The sequence below is a fragment of the Ambystoma mexicanum genome, chromosome 8 (genome assembly GCF_040938575.1).
Source record: "Ambystoma mexicanum isolate Mex_15411 chromosome 8, UKY_AmexF1_1, whole genome shotgun sequence".
Taxonomy (NCBI): Eukaryota; Metazoa; Chordata; class Amphibia; order Caudata; family Ambystomatidae; genus Ambystoma; species Ambystoma mexicanum.
This window is the reverse complement of record NC_090929.1, coordinates 1,361,631,104-1,361,649,629: the sequence shown is the minus strand read 5'-3', so window position 1 is coordinate 1,361,649,629 and position 18,526 is coordinate 1,361,631,104.

Below are 18,526 nucleotides of genomic sequence, written 5' to 3'. Positions count from 1 at the left end.
CAGATTGATTTATGAATTCAAACAGGGAGCAGGTCCCATCAGTCTTGGTAACACCACCCACCTCATTGAAAATGTCCCTAGGCTGCCAGTGATCTCTGCCAATCTCTGATTGTGGAATACCAGATACATTAATTTCGGTCAACCCACTGATGCTATATGAGGCTACTCCAAGGATTACTTTCTTCTTCAAAAAATCTCGCCTTCATTATAAGTCTAAATAGAATATTTTAATATCTGATACACACGATAACGCTTATAAAATATAAACATATGCTGCAGTGCATTTGTCAAAAAGCAGCTTATTGGAACTGTAGCAGCTTTTCGACACTATACCTTACCGGAAGTAATTGATTTTCATTCACAGAAGCATGTTCGTATTGCAAGTAGAGCCGTTGTCTTCTTGACAGGCAAGCGATTGATCAGATCAGCTACCGGGGTCATCTCGAAAGTCTTACTGTCCGCACTGCAAGGGCTAGAGACGGGAGGACAGGAAGTTGCAATTTGAAGAGTGCACTGTTCAGAGACTAGCCTCTATTTCCATTACTGTCTGTATGTAAATGTAAATGAAGCGCCGTCATGTGCATCGCGTGAGGCCTATTCATTCCAGACAGACATTGCGCTTGTTCCCACTATCATTGAAGGCTTATACTTTGAGAGGTCCGGGATGTTGTAATCGTAAGCACGAGCACCGTGACTCGTGCACAGTCACATGTTGGGGCCACGTATGCAGACACGTGGCCTGCACTAATAAAGGTGCTGATCGGTCTCCCGCTCAGCAGTTACCATGAGACACTAAAGCTGTATCTGTGTGTTGAATCCGGCACCGTGTGTACAGTGCACGCCATGGGCCCACCGGGCCGCCCCACATGGAGTGGCACCACCATCATGACGGGGGCCATATACCCCGGCACCCCGTAACATTTGGCAGCGAGGATGGGATCGGCTGTATGCTGATTCCAAAAAGGACCCAGCCAACCCCACTCTGCTGTTGTGCGGTGTGCTCCCACACAGGGAGCCCAATGGGACAGGTAGGGGTGGTTAGCCCTGTCTGCATGGCTTGGCGAGTTGCCATTGGAAATGGGGGAGACCTGCTGCCCCCAAAGATCCTGACTAGGGGAACCCAACATGGTGGGGAGGGACTGCTGCCCATCGCTGCTCTGGGAGGGACGGAGCATGGAGCGGGCCCTGCCCCCACCATAACTGGCAAGTGGTAAACTCCTGCCCAGTGAGTGAGCAGCCCGGAGCCACCGAAAAGACATCAACCCCGCAGGTAGGGGGGTAACGAAATGCACGAGCGGCACCAGCGGTGGGCCACCGCCATAGCACTTTGAATCTCCCGTCTGAGGTGGCATCCTCCTGCCTCGCATACAACCAACGGAAAAAAATTATTATCTGGATTTCCCCACTTGGGGGAGTGAAGAGGCTCATTGCTGCAAGGGACATTCTACTCCCACCGCGGGGTGAGAGTGCAGCGGCTCTCAGCACAGATGCTCTGCCTGGAGGGAACAAGTGGCACCACACCACCAATGAAAAAAGAAATGCAGCACGGCCCTGCCATGAAAAATAAATAAAGGAAAGGAAGAACTCCTGCCTGGGGGTGGGACTGCCGCCTGTGTTAAGGGAAAAGCACTCCGGCCTGGGTGAGACGTCCAAGGAGAGATGCTGCTAAGCTACAACAGTGTATTCAGACACCCCTGTCTGGGGGAGAACAGGTGACTGACACGGTGACAGCACTACAGGCCCTACCTGGGGCCAAAGCCAGAGGAGCATCCTGGCCCACTGGACACTGGAAACAGGTGCTCCTGCCAGAGGGAGAGCTGCACTGTCTCAAACAAGGCACTCCCGTCTGCCTAAAGCAACTCCTGACTGGGGGAAAAGCTCGAAGAAACCATCAACGTGACTCTGCCTATCCTTGGGGCCAACGGGTCAGGAGCAGGTCATGCATTGGGGCATCTCTCCAACACTCAATGGGAGTTGAGCAGCACGGCAATAACTGTTACTGCAGTGGCTGTATCCCGGAGCCCAGGACAGTAGGTGAACACTCCCGCCTGGAAGGGATCCCGCAAATGGAACGACATGGACCGCTGCCTATCCTGCACCAAGCACCTCGGGCTACTCCCACCTGGAAGGGAGCCCGGAGAGCCCGACATCGACCACTGCCCATTATGCACCTCGAGCTACTCCCGCCTGGAAGTGAGCCCGCAGATGGCACGACATGGATTGCTACCCATCCTGCACCACAGCACCACGAATCCCTGCCATGACCGCTGCTCTCCCCGAGGAGAGTGCTTCTGCGGTCACCTCGAAGATGAACATGAAAGTGAGCCTGGACCAAACATGCTCCCATCAGCACCTGCCTGGGAGACAATAAAATGGCGGCAAAAACTGGCACCACCAGGGCTTCACACATGCTACTACAGTGACTGGCCATCCTTGCGGCCGACGGCCAGGAAAAGATCACGTAGCGGGGTACATCCTCGCCACAATCAACACCTGAGAGTGGTGCGGCAAGCTCTGCTACTGCAGTGGCCGTACACCAGAGGAGTGCAAGGAAGAACTCCTGCCTTGAGGAGGCCACAAAGGACAACAGCCAGCCAGGCCGCGGCTCTCCCCAGAGAGAGTACTTGTGCAGCCAGGCAAAAGGCAGGCCTGGAAGTGCTCCTGACTGGGGAAGCCTGGCCACGGCGCAGCCATCAACACCACCGTTCCGACGCATGTACCATCTGTGAAGCAGAGGGAAGCCCCGGGCACTGCTTGGCCCTGATCGCTGCAAGTGCCAACTCCGGCAGCAGGGAGCCTCAACAGGGTGGGACTGCCACTGCAGCGTTAGCAAGTAAGAACTCCCACCTGAAGGGGGAACCTGGGCATGGGTCTGCCCTCTGCCACTGAGCGGTTCCTCACCTGGTGAGGGATGGAAGGAGAGTTCCTTCCCTGGCCCCTGTCTGCTGTAAGCGACTTCAATTCAACACTACAGCTAAGTCAATGCCTAGTCTGGGATGCTGATGGAAGCCCTTATTGATGTATGTTTATGTCCAGTTCATTTACTCTGGATGACAACCCTTATATAACACCCCTCTCTCAGAATCCGCCCGACCCCGCTGAGCCAAGAAGTAGGTTTGTTTTGCAAATCTAAAAGGTTTATTTGAAAATTAAACTATATATATATATATATATATATATATATATATATATATATATATATATATATATATATATATATATATATATATATATATATATCACACTTTTATAATAAATTAAGGTTTGATAGCACACTTGTGAAGATGATAGTGATCAACAATGGATAATGTTACAGTGGTACACTCTGTTTGATGGCTTAGAAGTGATATAGAGAGGATAAAGTAGCTGAGAATGCTTTTATGGCTTCAAGGACAATGCAATGATGAATGAAAATGCAGTACAGAAAATAAACTTGATATGACTTCAACAAAAGACAATGTAATCGCTTTTCTTTGACAATTCACCCCCCCCCCCTCTATGCAAGGTAAAGAGATGGGAGGAAAGCACACAGTTCTCAGGAATGCAGTCAAATATAATTCAGTTCCCCCCTAGCAAGCTTAGAGGAAAACAGGTAGGAGTTTTAAACACAGGCAAAATCCTTTTAAATGTGGTGGCAATGAAGTGAAAAATATACTCAAATTGCTTTTAATTCCCTATAGGAGGTTCAGGGTGAGTTAGAGATACTTTAAATGAATTCAGGATCACTTTAGCAATGCTCTATGAATGATTGTCAGGTTGCACACGAATTTCAGCAAGGAAAGCAAGCACAAATATTTTTACACGTGGCTGAAATTAAGCAAAATGTCAAATCGCGACAAATTTAGTTGCGTGCGTCGAGCGCAATTACGGAGGCACTATAAGGAGTAGGCCGATTTAGTAAAGGTAGTTTTTCGGATTTGAAATTTCAAAGCTCAGAATGACAGATGACAGTTTTCAGTTTTAAAGATGACAGAAAGACACGATTTTAGGAGGCAGTTCTAATAGGCTAAAATAGTTTGGATTAGATTATTTTAAACTAAGAGATTGGTTTTGGCACAGTGCTAGCTGGGTACTCACATTAGATTTTGGACAGGAATGCGACTTCGTCACCGATCGGTTCAGGATTGGCTGGACTTCTGGTAGCAGTTCATAACAGCGATCTGGTACAATGTTGTGTCCACTGATGACAGAAATCTCCCCTTTTCGTCCAGATAACGACCTCTAAACCTTTCCAGATTTACACAAATGTGCACCAGGGATATGGGTTTCAGATGATAAAGTGTCAGATTTTTAACATGCATACATTTGGAGTAACAACCTTTTTTCCGCCACTATCCCCACGAACATCCCACAGGGTCCTAACACCTCTTAAAATGTGCACAGAAAAATCGCAAGAATGATGATGTTATTTATATAATTTTGACAAGTCCGCACTGTGAATTATCCATCTTTTTAAAATCATGCTCTGGCCCCAAAGGGGTGTGGTTTTCCAAAGCACATGGTGGAATTTCTGGTTTATCCACTTCCCCCAAGCTCAGCTGGCTCTCACAGGCACTGCCCCTCCCAGTTTCTCCCAAGAGGAAGCCACTTTACGGCCCCCCCAATGCAACATTTGCCTGAGCCAGTGACAGTGCTTTGTTTAGTTTCCTGTAGTCCCCAGGTACCACTCCCCTAATTCAATCAGAGAGGTGTCACCTCCTTTTGGTGGGGGCAGCAGGATGCAGCCAGGCCTGGGAAGTGTGGCTGAGCAGGTTTCACTCCTGTCGGGGGTAGTTGCCGGGCAGAATTCACTCTCTTCCAGCCAGGCTTCAGCTAAATGTCACTTTAGTTCCCAGTTTTCTACATTCAAATCCAACTTACAATTTTTGCACATGCAGCTAGAATGCTGATTCTAAGTTCAAAACTATGACATTTAAACAATTTCAACCTATGTGACACTCACAAGTAGGTCACTCATTTATTCTAAACATTTCGATTTTAGTGGCTTTAAACCCAAATTCACTTAAGCTGACATCCCCAGCTATTTTTTATATATACATTAAATAATTACTTCCTTCAAGTCATTTCAGAATATAGTTTTACATTGTATCCACCTCTTAGCAAGTCTTTCCTTGGCCTGGTTTGGGTTCATTTGTTCAGTTTTACACAAAAGTCTGGTGGTTTTAAAACGCCGGCTTTCTGATAGTGGTGAGCACCAGTATTGCATCCATTTTTGACATTAATAAAATGAATTCCCCACAGTTCTGGGTTGCTTTTGGCAATCAGCATTGCCATTCCCAATGGTTTCAGGCTACTGTGTGTGTAGCCCAATGTTGGTTTTAGGCAGTGCCCTCCTGTGCTCACAACATTGGCAAAATGGGTGGCAGCCTATTCTTCATGTTTTCCCTGTGCACTCTCTGGGGAGTTCTGGCCATCATGATGTTTTCAATGCCAGTAATGCACAGTTTTATGGTAGGGCTTGGATGCATGGGTAAAAACATCCCACACTGCATAGAGGAAAAGGTGCCCACCCTACAGCAGACGGGCCAGAGACCTGCTGGCAAGACGGCAGTTGATTTGGCCCCCAGTATCCCAGGGTGCAGCTTTGCCGGCTAGTGGAGCGCTTTCCATCATGGGCGAGCTGACACAGAGGGACTGCCCTGTGACCATCTGCCGATGTGGCTCCGGTATGCTCGGTGCTGCTTTTCTGGCCAGTTGGGCCATCCCCACTTCAATATTGGACTAATAACGTTTGTAGTAACCACGTACATAGGTGTATTACACCCCAATGTATATGATATGATATGATAGGTTATTTATAACGCGCTTAATACCCAGAGGTTTCTAAGCGCGGACCCGGGGATCGAACCTGTGTTGCTCCATGTTGTCTTGCTTCCAAGGTGAGCACGTTGCCACTGAGCTATCCTCCCGAGATATATGTGCGCAAGTGTATAACAGACCAAGGAGGTATGTTGGTAATGCAGTGATACCGCAAAAGTAATGTGTGTTTAAAGTAGTCCCTGCAGAACAGCTTGAGGTCAATGCTGGCCAGAACTGCAAGCGGAAAAGGGAGTTAGCATCACCCTTCATGATACAATTAACTTAACCTCCCAAACCCTGGTAGTGCACCCTTGTACCTAGTGCGTACAGTAGCATGCCTGACTAAGAATGTGTATATCTGTGTTCAGAGATGACGCACGAGGTCAGCATGAGCGTTAGCAGTTGGTGTAACACATGCCATCTTAAACGTTCATCATTTGTTTGTCTTAACCCTTGGTATGGAATGATGTAACATGAGAATGAGCACTGTGGCTCATCCACAGTCACATGTTGGGACCACGTGTGCAAACACGTGGCCCAAACCAATAAAGGTGCTGAGCGGTCTCCCGCTCGGCAGTTACCATGAGACACTAAAGCTGTGTCTGTGTGTTGATTCGAGTGCCCCGTCCCACGCACGATATGGGCCACCGGGCCGCCTCACACGGAGGGACACCACTATCATGACAGGGGCCGGAGACCCTGGCACCCCATAACATGGAACTTATTTAAATAATTACTTTTAAATCCTTATACATTGAAAAATATACTTTAAAGTACACACTTTTGACACTTTTTAAAAAAACATTTCCTTAAGCGGGAATGCAAACCCCTGTTAAAACTTAGGTATTGCTTGCTTGATTAAACAAGCATTGGCAAAGCCAACAGATTTGTCTTTTGTATAAGCATTCGGCATATGCCAGGCACAGCTGTTAAATGCCCAGGAACCATTTTGCAACTGCTACCATCAATGCCCAGTTAATAACACTATGACACTGTTGGGGAGAAATTCTCCCGGGGTCGGCTGAGCGGTCCGCGAACCTCCGGGCAGGGAGGCCCCAACTCCTCCTGTGTATCCCAAAAATGAGTATGAGGCACACGCAAGAAGCAAGGTGGTTCTGCTGTTTATTGGACAAACGGCAGGGATGGGTCAAGGAACGTACGCGTCCGTCCTGACTCTCTCTCTTCATCCTGGGCTCGCAGGCCCTTTTTACCTTAGTATGACGCGCTACCTGCGTCACCTTGGAAAGTTTAGCAAAAAACCTATCGCCACTCTGGATTGGTTCCTCGAGTGGTAGGGTTAGTATAGCATACATATAGAGAGCATTGTTAGTGGTTGAGGGTTAGTCAGGTGGTATAATTGGGTTGTCCCTTCAAATTGATACATGAAAATTGTTACATGAAGATCCCTGGGGATTGGTCAATGTTACTGGCGTCAGTGATAAGAGCCCCATGTTGTGATTGGTCCACGCACGAGCCCCCCAGTCTGGGACCATCGTTGTTCCCAGCTCGCGGTGCACCTGTCATTTGCAACAATGTTTCAATATGGTTATGTGCAGACAACGTGAAGATTTATTGGTATGCCTGAAGGCCAACTACTTCCACCGCCGCAGATGTCCATTGAATCACTTAATTGTATCTGCCTATGTCTTGAAACGGGGGTTTTCGGTGCCTCCCTCCTCCTGGGCCTGGCACCCTGTCAGGTTTGGCTTGGTCACGTGAGGTGGGACCGTGGTCGTGGCAGAATTCTGCACAATTAATATTGTATTTTCCATTGTGTGCCTGGTTTTAATTGCAGGTGTGACCTCGGCGTCGGCTTGCGGCATACGAGATTGCAACATTGTGCCCTTGACTGTCAGTCATCGCCGGGCTCATTCTTCAGGGTCAGCAACTATACTCTTGCTCATTCAATGTTCATGGAAGCTCTTGCTTGCGGCCTACTTGGGCCTGGTGCATAGGCGGAGACGTTTGGTACACAGCGCTTTAGGTTATGGTATCATATTGCTTTATCCCCAGTATCGTGTCTTCGTTATGCTTTTCATTATTGCGCATGGGTTTAGGAGAAGCGTGAGCAAGCTTTTAGATGAGTTCATTGTGCCTCTTGCGTTTCTGCATTTTGAGAAGCCTATGTGAAAAATAATAAAGATGCGCGTCTGTGGGTGTATCCGTCAATTGCGTCATAGCACTGAGTATGTTCTTCGTGTGGATTGGTGTGGGAGTGTCCAGTGTGTATGTTGTACGGGTATTCTGGCCGTTGGCCGGGTCGTCATGGCATCTCTAATGATGTGTCGAGTTAGTGCTGGATGATTCAGTCGAGTCCCTCCATGCCGCAGGCGTCGGCAAGGGTATGGCAGGCTGGCGGGCACGCGGGAGGGCACATCCGTATGTTCTTGTACCAGGGTATTTGGTCATCTGGTAGATGGGTAAACTCCTCTCGTGGCGGGTGCCTGGGCCGTGATCCTCTAGGCCAAGGGAGAGAGGGGATTGGTGGGAGCCTTTTCTTCCATTCTCCCACTTCAGTCCCCCCTCTGGTCGACTTGTCGACCACAAACATATCCTTTTCCTTATCTCCTCTCACCCTCCATATTTTAGTTATTCCTCCCAAATGTCCATAGTGGTTAACATGGTCTTCAAATGACCAATACATATATACACATGTTCCTCCAGGTGTGCAGTATACCCACTTTCCTATATAGCTCCTTGGGTTTCTTGGGTTTTCGAGCTTCACAGATGGTGGGTCCAGATGGTTGGTGATGATCTGGTTGCGCAACTTTTCTCTCTCTTTTATTATTATTCCAGCGTGTTGGCCGTCATCTGCTGGCATCAAGGGGTGCATACCAACCATTTCGATCATTTCGTCAGTGGTGCGTGTCTTCCGGGCCTTCCAAAATCTTATCAAAATCAGTGCAGCTCCAGCCAAAATAATGCACCCAACTATAATCTTCAGTCCGTCTGACAACCAAGATGGCATCCATGACCATAATATTGAAAACCAGCTCTCATCCTTTTCCACACCTTTACTTTCATCCATCATCTTGGAGCTCATCTGGGCCAATTGTGATACTGCTTCTGTCAGTGTACCATTGTCAGCATCGTTAGCAGGAATGAATGTGCAGCATGATTGTCCTATCTTTGCGCAAACTCCTCCTTCCATTGCTGTGAGGAGGTCCAGTACATATCTGTTCTGTAGTGCTACCATCCTCACTGCTCGCAATTCTTCTTTTATTGCGTTGAATCCATTTACTGTAGAATTAATTGTCATCATTAATTCCCACCTAGTTATCTGGAGCCATTTTGCGTTTGCGTAAGCCTGTAGTCCCGGATGTATTATCGAGGAGAAGAACATTGCTGCTCTGGTGAATAGTCTATGTTCCGGTGGGATTGAAGAGAGTGCTGTTTCCGACCGTCCCCATAGGTAATTTCCTGTCAGAGGTTCTCCTTGTCTCTTCTTCCTATTCAGGACAGAATTGTTGCCGCTGTTTTTGTTCTCTGGCCCCTTTTGAGTGTGTACAGATCTCTTCTTCTTCTTGTTTCCTTCATCCATTTTGGGAAAGCTTGCCACATTCACATGTTTCTGGGGCACCACTAGTGATGGTACATTGACGTGTACCATTGTGCATATACCATTCCACAGAGGGGGCAGTGTGTGGTATGCCCTGTTTCCGCAGGCCCAGTAATGGTCCATTACCACTGCTGTTCCCGCTCCCCCCTCAGGTAACTCCGTCACATTTGCACAGTTGGTGTTGTATCCCACGTCCACTTCTCCTTTATGTTGGTAGCATACCTTAGGCGCAGTCAGCGGCAGTATTGTTATTGGGTCTTCATCCTTCTCTAACCATGTTAGCATGGGTACGTATTTGACCCAAGTCATCCAACATCTGTCGTTATGTTCAGCAATACTCTGCTGCCAGCCACTCCTATGTCCCATTCGTCACCCAGGTACACCTTCCCTGTTATTATTATCAGTGGTCTTTCCCAACATCCTTGTTTACCAGGGACTTCAGTGGCGTACCAATCACATGGTAGGTACTGTAATATTACTTTCTTTGTTTCTCCTTTTTCAGGGCCGCTTGTTATGTATTTGAATGCCTCAGCGTGTAAACTGGCCTTGTTGTAACTCAAGTAAGCCTTGAGGAAATTGTTTTCGTACGGGTATGTGTCTCGTGTTTTCCATACCAGGTGCGCCGTGTTCCCTTGGAACCTCCCTTTCATTTGGAACAGTGTCAAGTATATTATACATCGTGCTGTTTTTTCATCAATTTCCGTGGCAACGAAAGTTCTGGAAGCGCTCATGGCGTATGGGATCAATGAGCAGACATAGCAGCTGTCTTCCGTTGTCTGCTTACCTATTTGGGTCATATGTTAGTACCACATGTTATTCGAGACGTGTGCTGAATCTTGTATGTAGTTGTCAATACCTTTACGGTCTGAGTATGTGCTGCGTTTAACTTTATTTCCCTTGTGTGGGATTTTGCTAGTACCACCTGACGTCACACCTGTTGCAGCCGGGGGTGGGGGTATGTTAGATTTGGGAACAGCCAAAATATTGATAGCGCAACTGTTCTGCCATACAGAGGCAGCCAAGAACCCGGTGATCATCAAGATCCCTATCATTTTTATTACAGATGCTAATCTCACCGGCATTTTGCTCTTACCTTGCTGCAGTCCGGCAGCTAATTCTTGCGACGTTAAAGTTGCCCGCCTGAAAATTCTCAATATGCTCGTTATTAGTGTTAATTGTTGTTTTCAAGCTCTCCCTATCAGGTAGTCGTTCAGTGCCCAGGCGAAGAGCTGTTCCCACGCCAATCTAAGTGATCTATCTCTTAGGACAGGCAAGTGAGGGTGGAGATGGGGCATTGATTGTTCTATGGCCAAGAGAAATGCCGTGTAGTAGACACGTACCCTTCTTCTTTTTAGGTACTTTGGCCTTTTTATGTGATGGACAAATTGGTGTGATAATTCTTCAGGGTAGTTCGTCTGAGGGTAGCATCTACTCCTGGGCAATGAATCTTGTTAGTTATTTATATTCTTGGCAGTACAATAATACACAGTGCCTGCATGTGCGAGAGAAAAAAGAAGAGAGAACATTCAAGTGTTTACATGTGTATATGTGCAAAACAATGTCCTTCAAGTGTCCTTCAGTTGGGTTATTCGGGTAGGGGGCTTAGGGCTCAATTGGCGGAAGTCACTTTACTCTTTGATCGTGTGACCATGGGGTGGGCGGTGTGGGAATTACTCTTCTCTATGCCAGTAGTTGTCTCTGGGGAATCAGGGGGGTGGTAGGGTAGGGGGACACTTGGGTCGTTAGCTGTGGTAAAAGTCTCTTCCTCCGTGGGAGACGCTGTTGCTGTTCTTCCAATGGCCCTGTCGGTGACGCTAGGGCGGGTCTGGAGTTTGCAGATCTTTACGTCGTGTAGATGATTCCAGGCACGTTTGTCCTGTAGCTTTACTGCTCTCGTTGATACTTCCTCTACCAGGTGGGGGCCAGTGAAGCGTGGGCTGTTCCACTTTCTATTGAAGTTGCAGAGTAGTACGTGGTCACCTTTAGCAATTTTGCACAGTTTTCCCTTTTCCAATTCTTTATCCGCGTCTTCTTGTTGATCACTCTTAGACCCGCCCCGCGTGCGCTGGAGCTGTTGAGACACAAACACCACACTAGTAATCAAGGAAGACACATATTGGTACATTTCATCACCAAGAACAATTGCTGTATTTTCATAGTCTGTGAATGCTCTTGATGTAGGCGTCAGAGGAAGGCGCATTTGTCGTCCGGTCACCACCTCGTGAGGGGTGAGGTGGTGATCGGAGCCTGGTCTGTTCCTTAGCTCAAATAGGGCTAGCGGAAGGCAATACAGCCAACTTTTCTTTGTTGTCTGCTGTATCTTTGCAATTGCCTCCTTCAGTAGGCCATTCAGGCGTTCGCATATACCGTTGGCCTGCGGGTGATATGCGCAGGCAAATTTGTGCTTGATATTCAGGAAGGATGTGATGTGTTGGAACATTTCATTAGCGAAATGCGGACCATTATCTGACCGCAGTACCTCGCATACTCCCCACCTGGGGAAAACCTCCCTCACTAGAAATTTAGCTGCTCTGAATGCATCTGGGTGTGAGAAGGGACATGCCTCAATCCACCTGGAGAATGGGCATACTACTACAATCATATACCTATTTCCTTGACATACGTTGATCACATCAACATAGTCAATATGGATGTGCAGGAAGGGTCCCTCAGGCTGGGGTATAGTACCTTTTATCACCTTTAGCGTGTGACCGGCCGTGAACTGTTGACATGTGAGACAATTGCTGATAAAATTGGTCACATGGGAATCTAACTCGGGACAGAACCAATCTTCCCTAATTCGTGCTGCGATAACTTCCTTGCCTGTGTGGGCTGGGTGGTGGAGTTGGCTCAGGGCGGTGTTTAATATTGCCAATGGCATTACCATCTTTCCAGTGTTACCCTGGCGCCATAGTGCGTCCGTTGGTGACATTGTACATCCTCTTCTTACCCATATTTCTTTTTCTGCCATTGGTGCAGCCGCTTGTAGCTCCATTATCTGTGTGGCTGGGAGATGGGTGTATCCTTCTCTTATCAACATCTCCTTAGCTATTCCCCTCCCTCTCCCTCTCTCTGACTCTGGGGGGTTCCATACCTCACCAAAATATGCAGCATACTTCGCATGTGCGTCAGCTGCTGCATTCCCTTTTGAGATATGATCTTCTCCATTGGTGTGTGCGGTACATTTTACTAAAGCTAATTCTTGGGGGTCATTTATTACTTCAATTAGTTCAGCCAACAAGAGAGCATGTTGCACTGGGGTGCCGTCAGCTCTCCTAAACCCTCTTCTCCTCCATTTGGACAATCCGGAGTGGACAGTAGACGTGACATATGCGCTGTCACAATATATAGTCACTCGTTTGTCGAAACTTTCCTTCAACGCCAAGATCAGTGCAACCAATTCGGCTGCTTGAGCAGAGTAATGCTCTGGTAATTGTACACATTTCATCACCACACACACCGGTTCCTCTGTCATTTTTAACACTGCTGCCCCAGTTCTCCTTATCCCATCACTTTGGTCTATCGTTGAGGACCCATCAATGAACAGGAGCTCACCTCCATCTAGTGCGTTCTCTTCAACCTTTCTAGTACACGAGTACATTTCGGTAGTCTGCGTACAATCGTGTGCATAATCTCCTTCCTCAATTACTTCTGCTATAAACCTTGCAGGGTTAACCGTGCTGCATCTAACAATTGATAGTTCTGGTCTAGATAGGATGATCTCATAACCTGACGCCCTCTGCGTGGTGAGTGTGGACTTAGGCTTGTTCAATATCGCAAATAGTGCATGTTCCACAAATAGTGTGGTTGAGCACCCCATTGTGATTATTGATGCTTTTTCTACCGCAAAGGCAGCTGCGGCGAGACCTTGTTCGCAAGGGAAATGTCCCAACATCACAGGATCCAAGTGACCACTGTAAAATGCTACTGGTTTGTAGCCCATGCTTGTTTTTTGAGCCAACACTGCTTTCATTACTGCTGAGTCGCAATGTGAAAATATAAAAAATTGTTGTTCATAATCAGGGGTGGCCAGCACCGGAGCAGTTGATATTGCATCTTTCAGTTCGTCAAACGCCTCTTTCATTTCCATTGTCCACCCCAACTTTCTTTCCCCTTTGTTAGCTTCTTTTAATGCCTCAAGTAGGGGTCTTATGTATGAGCTGTAATCAAATACCCAGGCTCTACAGTAGTTGCACAATCCCAGGAACTGCTGCAGTTCCCTCACTGTGTGGGGCTGCAGCGTTTTTGAAATAGCCTGTGCTCTTTGTGGTGCAATCTTTCTCCCGTATTGAGATATGAGCTGACCAATGTAAAGTACCTGTTCCTGACAGTACTGTAACTTTTCCTTATCTACTTTGTAACCCTTTTCAGCCAATACCGTCAGCATCTTCAATGAGTCCTCTCTACATCTTCTTTCGCTTGTGCTGCAAATAATTATATCATCAACGTACTGTAACACTGTGCTTTCCACTTCAATGTTACCCAAATCCCTCTGTATTACCCTGTTGAAGATTGAGGGTGACTCGCAGTAGCCTTGTGGCAATCTGGTGTGTTTCCACTTTGTGTTCCTGTACGTGAAGCTTGTCAGATCTTGTGAGTCTGGGTGCAGGGGTATTGAGAAAAAGGCATTTTTTAGGTCTATCACTGTAAATCGTGATGCCTCTGCTGGAATGCCGCACAATATTGTGGCCGGGTTCGCTGCTATGGGGTATTCTGCTTCCACTATGTTGTTCAAGGGCCTGAGGTCCTGTATGAAGCGCCAAGACCCCCCTTTAGCTTTGCGCACTGGGTATACAGCTGTGTTACATGGTGATTCTGATGGTACCAATATGCCACTATTTATAAGGGCCGTTATTGTTTCATATATGCCCTCATCTGCCTCTTTTGATAGTGGGTACTGTTTCACTCTGGGGAGTATGGCACCTTTTTTCAATTTTATTCTTACTCCTCCTATACTTTTTATACACCCCACGTCATAGGGACTAGTAGTCCATAATGATGTCGGTACCTATGCCATATCCTCCTCAAAGAAGGGAGCTGGGGTGGATGTGGGTGCTTCAAGTGCCATTGCAATTTTCTGTGCCACTTGTTTGTACGTCACTCTAAGCCATATTTCTACACTCATCATAAACACCATTTCACCTTCTTCCTTTTCTTCCGAGAAGAGCTCCTCATCTGACACCTGGGTGAGTCTACATCCCTCTGTCAGTGCTATCACTGCCCTCCATGCTCTCCCTTCTCCGTCATGGGCGTGTACTGCAATGTAATCAGCAGTTGCTATAATGCTCTCTAAGTTCACTGCAATCACCTTTCCTTCTGGTTCGTTGGCTGGTGTTTCTGGTCTAAACAAATAGGCTGCTGGCCTCCTCCAGATCTTTCCTTCAATTCCTGGCATCCATGCAAATGCCATGTCTGTCCCGTACTGGAACAGTTCACCATCTACTGGCTCAGCCCTAATCGCTGTCTGTCCACAGTATGCTTGCATAATTTGTCGTGCAGTGAGCATGTTAATTCCTGGAGTGGAGCAAACTATGCCGTCCTCCGTAAAGGAGATCGTCATATTTAACCTGCTCATTATGTCTCTCCCCAGTATGTTTACTGGTGAGGCCCTAGAATATAAAAGCGGTACTGACATGTCATACTCCCCAATCGATAAGGGAATGTTATCAGTAAAGGGAACCAATCCCCTAGCCCCAGAAAATCCTTGGGTGTTCATGGCTTCGCCTGACATCTTAAATTTACCTTCCCTTATGCAAGACCGGGTCGCTCCCGTGTCAACAAGGAATGATAATCTTTTGTCACCTATCGTTACCTCTATGCGTGGTTCCTCTGCACTATTAGGTGTTACCGACAGGATGGGACACACCAAGGCCCTCTGTGGGCTGTCCTATTGAGGGTATAATGATTGACCACTTCCTGTGTAAGGGTTGTGTCCCAGGACAGTCACCCTTTCCAGTTGTGTTTGCTGTAGTTGTGTATTGGTAGAGGTTATGTTATGGTCTTGGATTTGGGCAGGTTGCTGTGCTTGTTGTACTTGGGGTTGTTGTGTCACTGCTACCTGTTGTTGTGGCAGCGAATATGTCTGTGGCTGTTGTTGTGTTACTGGTTGTTGCTGCCCATTTCCCCGTTGTAATATCTGCTGTTGCTGGATGCCCTGCTGTTCCTGTGTGTGCCCTTGTTGTCCCTGTTCGATCCATGATGGTGTGCCCGGTCTCACTCTACACGTGCGTGACATGTGCCCTACCAATCCACAAATCCAACATACCGGTGGTTCCCTGTTCTGCTATGGAAAACTTCCTGGGTTGTCCTGGTATACTGGTTGCATGGTGGGGTAGAAATTTCAAAATCCTCCCCCCTGCTGTTGTGTGCTATATCCGTATCCTCTCCCCCTCATTATTCCTCCCCTTCCCCTGTTGTAATTATAATACCCAGCTCCTGGCGTTGAGTATCCTCCTCCCATGTTAGTCGTGTATGGGTTGAGTGGCGGCAGCTGTTGTGTTACAGTCTGTGATGATTGTATTTGCGAGGGATCATGTGCAGCTACTACTTGTGCAGTGTTTTGAGTCATTGTTGCAGGTGTAGTTATTAGTGCGCCTTCCATTGTATATTTAGTAAGTTTTTTCTGTACTAATTTAGCCTCTTTCGTTTTCCTATCGTCTTCCTTTTGCTTCATTTTTTCTTGCCATGTCCTACAATGATGCACTATTGTCAGTTGTATTTCTGGCCATGCTTTTGCTTCCATCCCCACTACTTTCTTCAGTTGTTTCTGGACTGCTTCTGGGAGCCCTTGTACTAGTATATGATAGAATATTGCTGGTGTCTTGTCCCATTGTTCTCTAGTTTCCATACGCCACTTCTCTTGAATTTCCTGGATATAATCAACAGGATCTTCGTTCTCACGCATCTTGCGTGACGTAATTGCTCCTATGTCTGATGTGTCCGGGTACTGTACCCTCAGTGCCTGCCATAAAGCATGTCTGCAATTTGCGAATGGCGCCCCATCGTGTGATGTGTTTGTTATTGTTACCCCGGGGAAGCCTGCTCTCTTCCAGATGTCATCTGCTGCATCCCCTAATATTGATATCGAAAGGCCCTTTACATCCCCCACTGCCAATTTCTGTCCTGCAGTGTGTTTTTCCATTTCATATATCCACTTAATGATGGGAGCCTGCACTTTATGTTTTCCTTGTCTGCATGCTTCCAGGGGACGTATTGTGGTCTAACCCCTCCCTTTTCCAAAAGTGGCATTAGGTTGTGTCCTTGTTGGCCCTTTGGGTCCCACACAATCGAATCCGTACACCCCTCCTCTTCTTCCCTATCCTCTACATCGTCAATGGAGTCCATAACTGTTTCTCCTCCATCTCTTCCCTTTCTTTTGCCATTTCCTTTATTTAATGTGTATTCGTACTTCCTGCCTGCGTCCAGGGAGGTCTCTAAGCCTGCCTGCATAGGGTGTTAGTTCGTGTGAGAAGGGCGCTAGTTTATATTGGTATGTTGCACGTAATGAACGTGAGGTAGTGGAGCATGTGGGACGGGATGGTGACTGTGTGGCTGTGCGTGTCTGCCTTCCCGCTATTCCTTGCTCTTCCTCCTCACTTCCCTCCAGTTCTTCCTTTCTCCTGCAGATCCATGGGGATTCTCCGTTTGTCCGGGTGACGTATAATTTGTCTAAGCTTTCCCTTTCACTGTCTCTCCCTTCCTTTTCTATCCCTTCTCCTTCCTCACTGCAAAAGTCCTCCATTAATGGCAACCCCAAATCTATCTTTTCCCCCTTAACCGTCGCTGTTCTTAAATCTATTAGGTCCGTTTCTCCCTTGTCTTCATTGCCAATTGCTCCCCTTTGTGCTGAGGTTGTTGCTACTTCTGTGTCTCCGTATAAATACCTCCTTACTTCACTCCCCCCTCTCCGTTCTTCTCTTTCCCCTTCATTTTTCTCCGCTATTTCTCTATCAATTTCCTCTCTTTTCCTTTTCAATTCGTCCATTACTTCAATACTCATCTTTTCCATTATCCTTTCTTCTTCTTTCTTCTTTTCCCATTTCGCTCTTTCCTGCTCTAATATACCTTCTATCATCCTTCTTTCTTCATATTTCCTTGTCGTTTCTGATAGTAATCCTCTTCTCCATATTTCCACTTCCTTTTCTTTCTCTTCTTCTTTCCTTTTCTTTTCACGCAGTGCTGCTCTCGATACCCTTTCTGCTACTGCCTTCGCCCTTTCTGCTTCTCTCCTTTTCTCCTCAGTTCGTTCCCTCATTCTGTCCAACTCATCCTTGCTCTTTTTCCTTTCCCGTGCTCTCTCTCTTTCCTCTCTCTCGAGCTGCTTGATCAGTATATTCTGCTCATCCCTTAATTCTGCTAATCGTTCTTCCAAAATCTCTTCCTTTTGTCGTAACAGCTCCTCCCCCTTTCTTTTCCCCTCTTCTCTTTTCTTTTCGCTCCTTCTAATGTTTTCCTCGTCCATTTTCCTTACCACCTCTTCCTCTTCTTCTGTTAATGACCCTCGTAATTTTAATAATACCTGCGCAGCTACCCAGTCATCTTGTCCTATTCCTGCTATTTGCTCTTTGTCAATCCCTCCTTCCCTGCGGCTATTTGTGCGCGAGCTGATCCCGTCGTGTTATCCTGCTCCCTTCCTGTGTGGTTACCTGTGGCTGTATATGGTGGCGGGCTGTATGCCGGGTTCGAGTACCCCTCAGCTGCCCTTAATTGAACCATGTCTCGTAGTTCTGTTAAAGGATATAACCCCCCTTCCTCCTTTTTCACTATCTTCGCTAGGGGTATATCGTCGCTCTGTTCCTTTTTTATTTCTTTTTCTTTTATGTTGTTACTCTTCTCTCCCTCTTCTCCATTCCCCGTGTTCTGTGGGCTTTCACTCTCCTTGTCCCCATTCTCTCCTCCCTCTTTGATCTTCTCTTCCTCCGTTGTTCCACCCATACTAAACATTCCGTTTGGTCCTGGTCGGGACCCTTGGAACATTCTCCATAAGTTAAACACCTCCACGTGGTGTGTCAACTTCTTCCCTTTGTATGTGTTATGCAGATAGGTCAGTAGCGAATGTTGGGTATATGGATCGAAACTACCATTAGGCGGCCATGGTGTCGTCATTTTGTTGTCCGTCCCCTGTGTCCATTCAATGCTATACTTGATCAGTTTCTCCCTATGGGGCGA